This window comes from Pipistrellus hanaki, assembly GCF_964339955.1.
Source record: "Pipistrellus hanaki genome assembly, chromosome: 6".
NCBI classification, from domain to species: domain Eukaryota; kingdom Metazoa; phylum Chordata; class Mammalia; order Chiroptera; family Vespertilionidae; genus Pipistrellus; species Pipistrellus hanaki.
In genome coordinates, this window is record NC_140508.1 from 8,809,559 (window position 1) to 8,825,668 (window position 16,110).

Consider the following 16,110-nt stretch of genomic DNA (forward strand, 5'->3'; position numbering starts at 1 on the left):
TAAGAGAGAGCCTTACTGGTAGTTTTTAATGCATCAGCTTCCCTGCTGTCTCTGCCCCACTTTGCATTTGCCGCTCCTCCACCTGGAAGTCTCCCAGGTCTTCACCTGCTCCCTCCTCCTTCTCACTCAGGTTTGGCTCACAGGGCACTTTCTTCCCTGACCGCCCTTGCTAAAGGGGCTGTCCCTGTTCCCCTGTGCCAGCCCTCCCTGCCTCTGGGCTAACTTACCAGCTTAGCACAGCCTCCTCCACAAGAACCACGTCCTCCACGAGAACCACGTCCCCACGAGAACCACGGCTTCCACGAGAACCACGTCCTCCACGAGAACCACGGCCTCTACAAGAACCACGGCCTCCACGGGAACCACGGCCTCTACAAGAACCACGGCCTCCACGAGAACCACGGCCTCCACGAGAACCACAGCCTCCACGAGAACCACGGCCTCTACAAGAACCACGGCCTCCACGAGAACCACGGCCTCCACGGGAACCACGGCCTCCACGGGAACCACGGCCTCCACGAGAACCACGGCCTCCACAAGAACCACGTTCTCCACGAGAACCACGGCCTCCACGAGAACCACGGCCTCCACGAGAACCACGGCTTCCACAAGAACCACGACAACAGGACCTCGTGGGGGCAGGGTCCTAGCCACTCCTGTTCTCCATCATGGCCCTAGCAGGCGCAGAGGAGATGAGGCTGTTTATGGCATGAAGTTGGGTTTTCCTTGGCCAGGCATCAGCTCAGGCACGTTACATGCATTATCTCATTTAATCCTCCCCAAAGCCTGAGCATCAGTCTCATAATTACCCTATTTCACAGGTTAAAAAAAAAAGCTAAGGTTAGTCATACAGCCGGTAAGCATTAGACTTGGGGCTCTAACCTTGACCAGTTGGTCTGGACATACTGATGCTGAACCGGCACGCTAGTGTAAAGGGGCATTACCACAGAAAGTGGGGAGGCTGCGGACGGTGAGGCACTGTGGGAGACTGTATCTGGGGTTCACAGGCGGGTGAAGCGGGGCTGGTGTGATGGAAATTAAGAATCATGGTTGTTTCCTTTGTTGTTCCTTCTATAAGTTTCCCAATTCCTAATTCTGTATATTAGAATGCTTTCAGCTTAAAAGACCTAAAATGGCTTTGTTTCCTACACGGAACCCCAATGAATACAGTGGCTGTCCGTAAATGCAGTTCATTCATCCAGTCAGTCACTTACTGAACATCTACAGAGTGCCAGGCAGTTTGAAGCACAAAGGATACACCAGTCATCAAAGAGACAAAACACCCTCCCTCATCTACCTTTCCTGCCTTACACTGGAGTTGGAGGACATGCAAGGTTCCTCCTCCATGTCTCTTCATGGCTTGATAGCTCATTTCTTTTCATTGCTGAACAATACTCCATTGCTGGCTGTACACGGCTTGTTCAGCCATCGGATCATGCTGTGTGAGAACGGGCGGTGGACTGATTGGTGATGGTCACTGTGAAGAAGGGGAGGGGCAGGCTGAGCAGAGGGAGAGACCAGCTGCCACGCCTTGCTCTAGCCCGGCTGCAGCTGGCCTTCCTCCCACCCCTCGGGTTCCCGGGAGCCGTCCTTCCACTGGATGCAGCCCTGACCCCGACCAACCGATGGGAATCGGCCCGCAAGCCCCAGGTTCTCATAGCCTGACCTCACATGAGCCCCGGTAATGACAACACAATGAAAATAAAAATACAAAAGGGGCTCTTCATGATGAAATCAAAACCACTGCCACATTCGAAAATAACATTCACAGTCAGTTTTTCCACCCTGGTTCCCAGCCCGCAGTGCTGGCTGGCGGGACTCTGAAGCTCCCCCGCCCTCCGGAGGGCGAGCAAGCTGGGCTGAGTGACTGTGTGTGAGCGTGTTCTCAGACTGGCCGCCAGAAGCTCCGCATTGTCTGCGGATCCCTTCAAGCACAGGCCATAAATCAAACTCGTCCACGAGGCGCTGGGGAAGGCACACCCAAGGGGGCTGCCTCCCGTGCTGAGCCGCTCATCACAGCGCTGCAGATCAAGGGCCGCCGGGGCGGGCTGGGCTGCCCTGGCCCTTCTGTTGCTCAATCCGTGTTTTCGGCTTGGGTGTTTGCCACCCAGGCTGGGAAACAGAGCAAGAATGGGCTACTAAGCAGACAACAGACTCTGGATACAGGAAGTGGGGAGGGACCGCCCCAAAAGCCAGGGCTGCTGGCCTGCAGACAGCGAAGAGCCCGCTGTGACCTGTGATAAGCACATCACAGCTTGGAGCGGGCAGAGTCCCAGGCTGGGAAGTGGCCTCTAGGAACTGAGGGACCCTCCGAGCCCTGGCCTGCGAACGATGATGGCAGTGGGACCCACCGCCTGGTGCCTGATTGTTTCCGAGGGTGGACTTTAACCCTGCCCCCTAACAATGGGTCTAATTAAGACGCCATAACATTTATCCATCGGAAGTCTACAGTTCTCTGACCCCTAGAGCATTCAGACAATTGTGCAGCCGCCTCCAGTCCCATATGAAACCCTTCTGTAGCCCACAGTCCCTCTGGGCCTCTGAGCTGCCAGTCCTTGTGCCCCAAAGGGAGGCAGCCCCTCAGGACCCGGCTCAGGCTGTTTTGTGAAAATGTGAGTAGTTTCTAGAACCAGCAGCATCTTGCTTCAGGTAGGCTGTTCACACTGTACCCCTGCACAACCATCCACACAGCCTTGTCTGCGCCTCAGACACTGGCAGGGGTTCCCGAGGAAGTATGTCCTGGGGAAGATGCTCAGGATACAACAGAAAATGAAATGGAACTGGGAACTCCGAAAAAGTATTCCTTTAAAAACACGTGCACGTACACACACACACACACACACGACACAAATGAAAGACTGGAAGGAAATATACCAACCTTTTATTTTGAGGCAATAGATTTAGGTATGATATTAACTTTCTTTTTGCAGTCACCAAATTTTCTAGATACATACAATAATTTTAACGAAATGACTTACTTGGTTGGAAAATAGAGGCCATAGCATACATTATTTTCTGCCTTTTTTTCAATACAGTGGATTAATTTCTATGGTGACTTAGTAAAAAGGAATCTTTAAAATTCTCACATCAACTCTGTTTTCTGAGTAAAGTGAGAATAGATAAAATAGCTCATGCCTGGGTTTTGCACATGTAAGTGCATACATGCACACATGCATACTATATTAAACAAGACTTCTCACAATATGATTGGTTGATTGAACTTGGCCAAAGGAGTTTCTGCAAAACAAACCTCACTTGCCCAGTTGTACTAAATGTCCTTCCTGTGTGGGTTCCCCTGGTTGAGTAGCAGAGCAAAAGCTTCCTCGTTCTCCAACCGTCACCTGTCCACTTGCAGAAATTAGAAATCTCCTCCTAAAACTCCTGCACATGGTGTGCCCCCAGAAAAGCCAGCCCCCCACTGGGTGGATAAAATGCCTGTTTTTGTCTCAAAGGCAGTCATTGCTCGTAGGAGGCCCCCATCAGTGAAGTTCGAGGGCAAGTCTTAGAAAGCTATTTTCTAGTCAACAACACTCTTCTTCTTCTTCTTCTTTTTTTTAATATTTTAAAAAATATATTTTATTGATTTTTTTTTACAGAGAGGAAGGGAGAGAGATAGAGAGCTAGAAACATCAATGAGAGAGAAACGTCGACCAGCTGCCTCCTGCATACCCCCAACTGGGGATGTGCCCACAACCAAGGTACATGCCCTTGATCAGAATCGAACCCAGGACCTTTCAGTTCACAGGCTGACGCTCTATCCACTGAGCCAAACCGGTTTCGGCAACAACATTCACTTTTCAAGTGTGCTGGGGAAGCACTCTTCCTATCTGATGTGTAATAGTATACTTCAGTCAGGAAGCTGGCCATTTAAATACAAGAAATAGAGAACTTAAATTTACCCAAAGCCCTCTTTTTGGTTAAATGAAATTAGTAACATAATAGTAAATGTAAGGCAATGCTCATTGTAATTAAATGTAATGCATATGAAAATGTAAGTACAAACACCAACCACATGGAATATCACATTAGCTATATTATTACCCCTGGCCCCTTGCTTAATTCGCTATTTTCTTAAGCAGGACCCCTTAAAAGCACCATCACAGAGAGCCCAGCATCATAAACTGCCGCTTAGGCTCTGTTTATGCTTGAGGAAATGTAAGGATGCTTCTTCCTGGAACTTTCTAGAACTGTGGTTTCTGTTCCGCAGATGGTGATTTTGTCCCCAGCCACATTTGTCTGCAGACGATTTTTGGTTGTCATGGCGAAGGGAGAGGTGCCTGCTGGCATTTGATGGGCAGAGGCCAGGGATGCTGCTAAAGCTATTACAGTACGCAGGATGCCCCATAGCAAAGACCTAGCTGGTCCACATGTCAATGGTGCTGAGGTTGAAAAATCATGTTCTAGACCAAATAGAAACAAATATTGTAAAAACTATTGAAATATTCACAATCTGACTGCCAGCATGCCGATTTCCTAAAAACATCAAAAATGACAACTAATCTGTTTTGGGGACGGGTCAAGTGTATTTCGGGGACTCACTTTAGCATTGCTCATTAACCTGATGCAACTCTAACTTCATCCAAGTTCTCAAACAACAAAAACAAAACCTCTATTCTCTTCACTCCTCACCTCTCTTCCTGCCTCCCAAACTGGGCACAGCTGCCAAAAAGCTCGAGACAACACCATAGCCGTGGAGCAGAAACCCTGAGCTGCAGATCCCTTCCCCTCCTTCTTCCCCCCACCATCTTATACACCCCCCCCCCCCCCAACACACACACACACACACACACACACACACACACACACACTCAGGTTTGCGACCTGAGCTCAAGGAGAGGCCGCGGATGTCTCTCATTGGGTCTGGAAGGTGGGCGATGGATGACCTGCATTTCCTAAACTGACACCACAAGTGCATTACTTCGTGAGAGAGAAAAACAAAGCTGTTAGCTAACAGACACACGGCCCTCCTCTGACTGCTGCAGACTCCTCGGAGGGCTCTTGCAGCCAACACAAGAAAAAGAAACACCGTGAAGAGCTGTCCCAGCTGGGTGCCGGGGGTTAGTCTCCTCCTCAGAGGCGAGGGGTGAAGCTGGAACACTTCCAAATTCAGCTGTGAGGGAAGACCCCAGCTTTGCCGGTAAGGTCACACACCAGGGAGATCCAAAGGCCACAGGAGCGTGGCTGACCTTTTCCCTAACTGCATATTCACTTCCTAGTGGGGCTCTTTTAAACCCGCTTGCCTCACACACAGGCAGAAGGTGGGTCTGCGCCTCGGGCAGGACTGTTGGCTCCATGGTCCAAGTGGTCCAGGGCAAGATTTAACTGTGGCCCTCTGGACAAAACTTCTTAAGACTCCCAGCACAGAGACAACAAGCATTAAAGTTGGTGTGGGGTCCTTCTGAGCAAGGGCCTGTGTGACTGCCACGTGGAGCTGGCTCTGGGTGCCCATCCCAGGGTCTTGCAAGCTTAGGAGTGCGATTTTGTTTTAAGGACAACAGGAGCCCTTAGAGGAGGTGCAAAGGCAGTGTCAGTCCTGACCTGGCTTTTAAACCAGGAGAGCTTCAGCTTTGGCAGGGTGAGAGGCGGCAATAACCTTGAGTTTGACCTTGAGCCACTGGCATGCCGTGTGAATCAACAAATGGGCTGAGTCTGTGACCATGCTCAAACATGCTTGAGGATGGAGCCCTTCTCCACAGAGTATCTCAAGGGACGAGGGTTCCACAGGGCACACTTTGGGGAATCCAGGTGTGGCACATCAGTGCTAAGAAACCCCTTTTAAGGACCACTAATCTGTCATATCATAGAGGGAAAACTGAGGCCCAGAGAGCAGCTGGAGGTCAGCTGAGGGTACAGAGGGGAGAGCAAGATGGCTGTCTTCTGGGTCTCCATTTGGTGTCTTTACTGAGCCCAAAGCCAACAGCCACAGAGCATGTGGCAGTCACAGGGCCTGGAAACCAGCCAGGTAGCCCCCAGTGTCACATGACATAGGCCATGCGCTCAGATAGGGGAAGAGGGGGCGGTGAGAGAGCATCTGAGCTTCTGGACCTTTGAGAACAGACAGATGCATGCCTTCAATTCAGAAAGAGGCTCCAGCCCGCTTCTTCTGAGTGAGCATGGGTGTGTAATTTAAATCTTATTAAATCATGAATCTGGGTCAGTGGTAATTTATAGATTACCTTCATTAACTGGATAAAAATAATCACCAACTCAACAGTGAGTCATAACAGCAATTTAAAAAAAAAAAAAAAAGGTACAGCTTTGTACTGGTTGGGGTGTGAGGACATGTCTCCAATTATTTCCCGAAGATTCTGGAGATTGGAAAAAATCAGCATGCATTTGGCCCAAGACAGCTCCCTTTTCCTCCCCCTTAATTTCTAAGCCCTCTGGGAGAAATTTAATCCATGTGTTTCGGATTCGTTTACGTTTAACCCATCAAAACAGTGTTTGTGAGGAGCTCTTTTTTCTCTCCTTTTTTTTTTTTTTTTTTTTACAAAGACCTTTAGTCTTTGAACCAGGAAGTTGTCTTATGCCAAGATGAAATGGGGCTGTCCCTCTTGCCAGCCCTCCTGCCCTGGGTGTCTGCCAAGGTCCCTGGGAATTTTCCTCTGCCCTTGGGAACCGCCAGGGGTGGGAAGGCAACCCCAGAGGAGCTGGTCTCCTCAAAAACAATGCACTAGGCTCCCATCCCAGATGTAAGAATGGTAGCTTGAGTTTACTGAGCATCTACTAAGTGCCAGGCACAGGACTGATCTATATAAAAACATCCACAAGGCAGATGCTCTCACTGTCCCATTTTATGGACGGGGAAACTGGGGCCAATAGGGAGTAAGCCATGAGCACAAGCTAGTGTGTGACTGAGCTGAGAGGTAGAGATGCTCCACATTTTAGATAAGAGATCTGATGCTCAGAATATGTAAAATATTTGGGAAGGCATTAATATGATGAAATACCATTACCACTGTGACTGCAGTCCTGGCTGCTGCTCCGTATCTACCTCCCTCGTGTAGATGTGGCTAAAAGCCCCGTTTCACAGCTGAGAAAGCAGACACTTGGGGCAGGAGTAACCTGTGCAAGCACTCTGCTGCGGCTGTCGTAGCTGAGCTGCGGAGGCAGGAACGCTATTCGTTTCCTGAGGCTGCCATAACACATTACCACAAAACTTGACTGCTTAAAACAACGCAAATGTATTTGCTCACAGTTCTGGAGCCCAGAAGTTTGAGATTCAGGTGTCGGCAGGATTGGCTCTGTAAAGACTCTGAGGGAGACACCCTACCATGCTTCTCGGGGGTCACCGGCTTCCCTGACCTTTGACACGCCACTCCAATCTCTGCCTCCATCATCACATGGCCTTCCCCCGCGTCTCACTGCTTCTTCTCCTTTTCTGTCTCTTACAAGGACACTGGTCATTGGATTTAGGGTCACTCTAATCCAGAATGATCTCATGTCAAGATTCTTACTATAATCACACCTGCAAAGACCCTTACTCCAAATGAGGTCCCATTCTGAGATTCTAGGTGGATGTAAGTTTGGGAGGTCCCACTCAACCAACTACAGTTGCATTGTTTCAAAAAGGGGGCCTCTCGGAGGAGGGGACACTTTGGCTGAGACCAAAGTATAAGGGAGGTCTTGGGCAGGGGCCCAGCATGGCCTAATCTTTCGCTCTTCCCTTATCCAGCTGTTGGGTAAACAGCCCCATTGCTTATGCCGGCAGCTCCTGGCTCTGATGGTGATGCTAACAACCTGCCCACAGCTCAACCGGGCAATATTGTCCCCCACAGGACAGCCGACAATGACCGGAGACTTCGCTGTGGCACTTAAAAGGGTGAGGGATGAGGAGGGTGTCACTGGCGTCAGTAGGTAAAGTCCAGGGATGCTGCTAAGCACCCTACACAAGGCACAGCCCACAGAGAGAGGAATCCAGATCACTGTCAGCAGTACTGAGACAGATAACAGGTCCACAGACCCCCATTGTTTTCTATACCTATATTTTCAAATAGCAAAAATTAGCCCTGGATGGGGTGGCTCAGTTGGTTGGAGTGTTGCTCCATACACCAAAAGGTTGTGGGTTCAATTCCTGGTTGGGGCACATACCTAGGTTGCGGGTTAGATCCTGGTTGATGAGTATAACAAAGGGTAATCAATCAATGTTTCTCTCTCTCTCTAAAATCAATAAGCATATCCTTGCTTAAAAATAATAATAAAAAATAATAATAAAATAACAAAAGTTACATCACACAATATATATATATATATATATATATATATATATATATATATATATATATATATATATAATTGGTAACCTGCTCTGTACATGTGATGACATATGGGGAATTATATGTATCAAGAGTATGCTTGTTTTATAATTCTTTAAAAGCTATATGATAATCTAGGATATGTAAACACTGTAATAAAGTTCACCAATTTTCTACTGATGGATTTTTAACTTATTTCCAAATTTTCACTGTTAAAACAACCTTGTGGAAATACATACTAGTACTCTTGTCCCAAATCTATTTGTCCATCCATCATTTTTCCCTTGGCACCAATTGGACAGGGACTTGCTGGGCTGATGAGCAAGTATGCCTTGAAGGCTTTTGCTGCAAACTTTTGCAAGGCTGCAGAGCAGATAAGCAGGTGGTCTGGTTGACACTTAATCAGTACTTGACCTCAGGCAGGTTACTTCACCTCTTGTACCTCAGTGTCCTTCTCTGTGAAATGAATGAATAATAGTTCCCACCTCCTCAGGTGGTTATGAGGCCTAAACAATGAATGCGAAACCCAAGCACAGTGACTGGCATGCAGCACCCGGAGGACACCCAGGTGGCCCTGCCACCCATTCCCATGCTCAAACCAGTGGGACCAAGACAGTTCTCTTCCCTCGTCTCTGCCAACATCAGGAATCAGCAAACTCTTTCACCTTTGCTCATCAGATCACCAACACTGATATTAAGGATTTTAATTGCCAAAAACGGTTTGGCTTAGTGGATAGAGCATCGGTCTGCAGACTGAAAGGTCCCAGGTTCGATCCCAGTCAAAGGCATGTACCTTGGTTGCGGGCACAGTCCCAGTGGGGGGTGTGCAGGAGGCAGCTGATTGATGTTTCTCTCTCATTGATGTTTCTAATTCTCTATCCCTCTCTCTTCCTCTCTGTGAAAAATCAAAAAAAAAAATTTTTATATATATATATATATATATATATATATATATATATATATATATATATAAATTTTTTTTTCGTATGACTGACAGATCTCCCTGATGCATACCAATTAAAATCCTTTATATATATAGGATTTTAATTGGTATGCATCAGGGAGATCTGTCAGTCATACGAATAAAGCAGTCATCTGCCAGTCAAGAAGTGGGGGGCGGGGGGGCGTGTGCAGTAATGTCTGTGGAATGGGCAAACGACAGAGGCTGACATAATTGCATCCCCTTCGGAAATGCCTTAAGAAGCTCATCTTTCAAAATGTCAGAGTGCCATGTGACCACATCCACTGGTTGGTTATTCTATATACAAATTTATCACTTATATATTAGGCAACTGAAAGACAATGTGACTGACAACTGAGCTGCCCTGGTGGACACTGTAAAGCTGTGGCTGCCTGTTTTAGTGTAAGGTGCTCTCAATGAATTTTTATGGAGAATGTACACTGAGACCTGGTTAAAAAATAATAATAATAAAGTGAAAGTCCTGTTTCATACCATATGCAAAAATTCATTCCTGGTGGGTCAAAGATAAAAATACAAATCTGTAAATAAAATGATGAAACTAAAAGGACTAAATTGATAGGTGTGAATATTTTATAATCTTGGGGATGGAAAGAATGTTTTAAGGTGTGGCATTTTACACTGACACTATAAAGAACAGTTTTGACTACTTAAAATTAAAATTTAAAAATCAACAGCATATAAAATAAACAAGTTGAGAAATGGCAAAATTTGTAAAATTATGAGAATATGTAAAATAGGACAAATGTATGGTTTACAGCCTTTATATATAAAGAGTAATTGTTTAACGATAAGAAAAAAAGTCAAATATACTAGTAGGATATAAACAGGCAAATATCTAAATAAAAAATTGCAAACACAAAGAAACATAAAACCACCTCATCTAGTCAGTGCCTTCCACATTGTAGATGTTCAGTGAAATGGTTGTTTGATGCCATAATAATAGCTCACCAAGCCCTTACCACGGGACACAGAGAGTGAGGACAAGCACAGAACTCAGCTCTGTCCCCAGGCCTGCAGAAGTCCAGTGTACACACAGCAGCCACTGGGGAAGTTCCTGCCACGAGCTGTGTGAGTTTGGCCAAGTGCCTTAACTCCTCTTTGTCTGACAACAGACAAAATGAGAATAAATGAGGACAGCACTAAAACCTGCCTCGTGGGACTGTTGCAAGCATTAAGCAAGTTAATGCATGTAAAGAACGTAGAGCAGTGCCTGCCTGGCTCATCATAAAGACTCAGCAATGCACTTCAAAGCTCAGAAATTAAGCTAACACGAGAAGCAAGGAAACACCCACCATTCATTGATCCGATCACTCAGAGATACCTGGTCAGTGCTGAGAGCACAGTAATGACAGATGCTCGTTGAATACTAAGACAGAACCTGAAGGGGTCACAGGAGAGGGGAGATGATCTATGAGAAATGGCCTATGTCAGGGATGAGGATCTAATTGGTGTTGGGACTCCGCTCGGCTGCCAGGGGAAGCTTTCTGGGGAAGAAGCTTTACAAGCTCTGCCTGGAAAGACGAACTTCTGTGTTTTCTAAGCAGAAACTGTTGCAGGCAGAGAGAGCAGTGAGTTCACACACTCGATGTGCAAGAAGATGTAAAATCTTTTCAGTCCCTGTTTTCTCAGTGGAGCCCTGGCATGAGGGAGCAGGTTTGGGAGACAGACTGCCTCACACAGGCTTGGCCAACTTCCGTGTGTGTATATGTTTGTGCGTGTGTGTGTGTGTGTGTGTGTGTGTGTGTGTATGCTGCTCTCTTCACCTGTGGAAAAAGAAAACAAGCAGTATTTCTCCCGCAGGTGGGAGGGTTCGTGGTCGTGCAGGGAAAACACTACCAGAAGCCAGCATGTTGGGAAGGCACACTTGGACAGGCCTCGGACAGAAATCCATCTCTTTGGGTGGATTTTCAATTGGTCACCCAACTAAACACGAAAGGTCATTGCTCAAGAAGTAGACTTCTGGCAGACAAAGCTGGCTGTCGCAAGTCATCTTTCGATGACTCTAGGCAGGCTCTCACTACTGACATTTGGGACCAGGTCTCTCATGGCCACGGTGGGAAGGAGGCTGTCTTGGGCGTTGTTCTGACAGCCAGTACTAAACCCCAACTCACCAGCCCCTGCCCACTGACAGCCAGCACTAAACCCCCAACTCACCAGCCCCTGCCCACTGACAGCCAGCACTAAACCCCCAACTCACCAGCCCCTGCCCACTGACAGCCAGCACTAAACCCCCAACTCACCAGCCCCTGCCCACTGACAGCCAGCACTAAACCCCCAACTCACCAGCCCCTGCCCACTGACAGCCAGCACTAAACCCCCAACTCACCAGCCCCTGCCCACTGACAGCCAGCACTAAACCCCCAACTCACCAGCCCCTGCCCACTGACAGCCAGCACTAAACCCCCAACTCACCAGCCCCTGCCCACTGACAGCCAGCACTAAACCAACTCACCAGCCCCTGCCCACTGACAGCCAGCACTAAACCCCCAACTCACCAGCCCCTGCCCACTGACAGCCAGCACTAAACCCCCAATTCACCAGCCCCTGCCCACTGACAGCCAGCACTAAACCAACTCACCAGCCCCTGCCCACTGACAGCCAGCACTAAACCCCCAACTCACCAGCCCCTGCCCACTGACAGCCAGCACTAAACCAACTCACCAGCCCCTGCCCACTGACAGCCAGCACTAAACCCCCAACTCACCAGCCCCTGCCCACTGACAGCCAGCACTAAACCCCCAATTCACCAGCCCCTGCCCACTGACAGCCAGCACTAAACCAACTCACCAGCCCCTGCCCACTGACAGCCAGCACTAAACCCCCAACTCACCAGCCCCTGCCCACTGACAGTCAGCACTAAACCCCCAACTCACCAGCCCCTGCCCACTGACAGCACTAAACCCCGAACTCACCAGCCCCTGCCCACTGACAGCCAGTACTAAACCAACTCACCAGCCCCTGCCCACTGACAGCCAGCACTAAACCCCCAATTCACCAGCCCCTGCCCACTGACAGCCAGCACTAAACCCCCAACTCACCAGCCCCTGCCCACTGACAGCACTAAACCCCGAACTCACCAGCCCCTGCCCACTGACAGCCAGTACTAAACCAACTCACCAGCCCCTGCCCACTGACAGCCAGCACTAAACCCCCAACTCACCAGCCCCTGCCCACTGACAGCCAGCACTAAACCCCCAACTCACCAGTCCCTGCCCACTGACAGCCAGAACTAAACCAACTCACCATCACCACCACCAGTTTTGACAACCAAAAGTATCTCGAGATATTGCTAAATGTCCCTCCGTTTGGCAAACTTGCTTCTCTGAGGACTACAGCTCCGGGTCACTGCAGGGGTTTCTGGGAATGGCCCAGCCCTAGCAGAGGCCCTTTCCCACCAGAGAAAACCTACACACTACTGGGGGTCCACAGGCCAAGTCTCAGCCTTGTGTGTGTTCCCTTTGATCCAGGAGGCACTTTAAATCTCCCTGATGAGCTGACAATAGTGTTAAAAGCCAGGACCTTTCACATAAAAGTCCAGCTTTCTGGCCTCTCTCGAAAACTGGAAATATCTGGTAACCCTGGATCTGCCTTCCAACATGCAACAAAGCAGTTGGAGGCAACTGAGCCACATCCACCAGCCTCAGATGGGCATGGACTCCCATTTGCCACAGTCCTCACCACTCTCTTTGTCCTCTAAATTCCAAGAACCAAAGTCAGCTTCTGTCTATCCCATTCCATTTCAGCAACACTGCCATCCCCATAAGAGGTTTGAATTTGGAACTCAATCTAATGTGCTTGCATATATACACACACAGATGTACACACGAATGCGCAAACACATCCATACATGTATGCACATGTGCACACATACACACATGTATCCGTGCAGACACACATGCATGTGTGCGCACAGATATACAGACATGTGGTGTGCACATGCACACACCCACATATCCACACACATACACAGACTCCCAGAGCCCACCTGTGCTGATCCACGGCAGCCCAGGGCACACAGCATCCCTGACGCACACACCTGGACTGGAGGCTCTGCCCATGAAGTCATGCCTTCCTCCCGCAGGGACTCTTTGGGTGTCATGTGGATTGATGGATGGGACAGCTCGGCTCAAAAACTGCCGCATGTGTTTATTATGGCGATGAGTGTGGGCCGGGCCCTTCTGGCTTGTGTAAGTGTCAACCGGTGACATGTGCTCTACAGAAGGCAGATGTCAGAGCGGGCTGGGCAGCAACGCATGTGCGAGACCACCCAGGGGCAGCGCTCACGCTTGCCCAAGTCCCGGTCACCATGCTGCTTCCCTGGCCTTTGGTATGAGAACTAACAGATATAGAGAGTGACACTGGCCGCCGGGACAGTCTGACATTGTCCCCCATCACCATTTCACCCAAAGAGAGCCCATGGCCTGCATGATCCATCCATTCCCTTCTCTCAGGAAGGCCCCCAGACCCCACTGAGGCCACCAGCTTCTACACTGATCAGCAGAACCATTTGCCATCTCTGTCTGAACAACAGTCATTAGGACACCGGGGCATTAGTAGGTACTGAGCACTTTCTATTCACTTCAGGGACATTATGTTGCTGAATTTTCACCCCAACATTATGAGGAAGGTGACTTATTATCACAATTTTATTAACACTCAAAAGGTTGTACTTATTGAACGCTTAGTATGTGCTGAGCATAATGTTAAGCAACTAACTGACATCTTATCAATCTTTTTTACAATCTTACGAAAGAGGTTCTCTTGTCAGTCCCACTTCCTAATTAAAGAAATTGAGGCTCAAAGGATCTCCCTCCCCCTCCCCCTCCCCCTCCCCCTCCTTTCTCCTTGCCATCACTCTTCAGGCTGAGATTTATTGAGCCCTCATATGAGCCAGGCACGGTGTGGAGCACGTGGCTGCTACCATCTCCATTAATCCCCCCAACAGTCCTGGGGGGCAGATGCTGCTGTCACCAATGCACAGATGAAGGGACCAGTCTCAGACCCAGCTGGAACCCAGGATCAGGAGATGTGGGGTTCCCAGCAGGCATGACAGCGCAGTACCCGCTGGACGAGAGCCAACCAGAGGCGCCCACGCCTAGCAGCCAAGAGCACCAGCAGAGGTGGCAGTGCTTGGCAGCATCAGGCCTCCAGGAGGCATCTGACTTAGGCTGGCACTCCTGGAGCCTGCAGCTGGAGTCACCCTTGGTCTCTTTATACTAAAACCTGTCTCACAACTTCTAATCTGTGAAATTGGTCCCGAAAAACTGGGTGGTTATAGAGACGCCGATGCCAAGCAAAGCAGAGAAATAAGCAGAAATAACAAGAACTACAATGGCACTTGTTATCTTAATGCGAGGCATTTGAAATCGCCTGGTGCATTGGGAAACAGTAATTGCCAGGAGTCGCCTGCCTTCCTTCAGCTTAAAAGATGCTGCCAAGACAGAGCTGGGTGCAGCCAGGCGACCATACCCCATTTTCCTTTTTCCTACAAACAGTAAGCTTGGCTGATACCAGCTCTTTCCAGAGCCCGAAGTCAGCCAGGTGTGGGTCTGAACCCCAGCCTCAGCACCCACGTTCTAGCTGTGTGAATTTAGCAGGTTATTCAGCCTCTGGAAGCAGCTTCGGTTACAAAAGGAGCTCAGGATGATCATGCAGATGCCACAGCTTGTGGCACCATTCAGACCAGGCGGACAGGAGGTGGCTGGGGGCCTTGTCTAGGCTGGTCATGTTTTCTTCCTGCCAGCCCCCTTTTGTCAGTAAGAGGCTCCTAGAAGAGTTCATGCTCCTTAGTCCAAAGGTGGGCATTTCCCATTTCCTAAAGCTTTCCTCCATTTCTAGAGACTTGGCAAAAACCCATTATCTTATCATTTTAACGAAGACTACAAACTAGCATTTCAGACTTAAAGAAACACCTAACTGGACTAGGGAGAGGAGGACATTTTTCTGGAACAGAGAAGTGGGCAGAGGAAACCTGAAAGCTCAGCTTCAGGCCTAATTGAGGCGGAACTTCCTCTGCCTCTAGATACATATCAAATGATTACACTCGCTAGCAACTCAGCACCTGGGCTGGGTGAACTTATCTCTCAGTGCATCATCCAGGCTGTTTGATGTTTCATGAGCCTGGATGTCACGCCCCAGACAAAAACCTGGCCTGTGCTCCTAGGCGGCTGCTAGGGCTGAGCCCAGGAGGGTCAGTGTGTCAGAGTCTGAGGTGGCTGCCAAAAGGGTGACCATCCTGTGTGGGCAAAGCTGGATGAGCCAACCACCCAACCTACCAAGTCCATGTGCTGGCCCTCTACCAGACAGACAAACCCACACTTACCCAGGGAACAATGCATCCTGCTAAAAAAGTACACTCCCCTGGCAGCTATGGGTGGTCATGTGACACAGTTCTGACCAATGAGATGTGAGCAGATGTTCCAACTAGGGCTTCCCGGAGACTCTTTAAAGGGAGTGCATTCAACAAGTAAATAAATACACAATTATAAGTTGTGATGCCGGTTGTGAAGAAAAGGATACAAAGGAGGTGGGCAGTGGGGGGCACCCACTTAGACAGGAGGGCAGGGAAGACCCCTCCAGACTGGAGGACGGGAGGTCTGTGAGCGGGCTCCAGGCGGAAGGACAGGCACAGGCGAAGGCCGGAGGCAGGAGCAGCTCTGGGTGTTGAAGACACAGGAATCCGTGTGGCTGACACTCGTGAGGAGGGTCAGGGAAGCAGACTCCAGATCCTACCAATGTCAGTTCTACCGCTCAGCAGCTGTGTGATTGTAAGTTAGTTAACCTCTCTGAGCCTCCACTGTCTCACTTGTAAAATCAGATGTAGTAATTATGGGGGGTTTTAGGAAAAAAAAAAAAAGAAAGAAAGAAAAGAAA

The 16,110-nt window shown here is 49.0% G+C and overlaps 1 pseudogene across 1 annotated transcript in view; it reads right to left on the minus strand.

The window, feature by feature from the left end:
- Nucleotides 1-231: 231 nt before the first annotated feature.
- LOC311624774 (glyceraldehyde-3-phosphate dehydrogenase-like) overlaps nt 232-16,110 on the minus strand; it is a 55,417-nt pseudogene continuing 39,538 nt past the window's right edge. Inside the window, exons 2-3 of the transcript in view lie at nt 1,396-1,438; nt 232-602 (exon numbers count right to left, since the gene is read on the minus strand). The product of the transcript in view is annotated as a glyceraldehyde-3-phosphate dehydrogenase-like (transcript). The remainder of the gene's footprint in view (nt 603-1,395; nt 1,439-16,110) is intronic.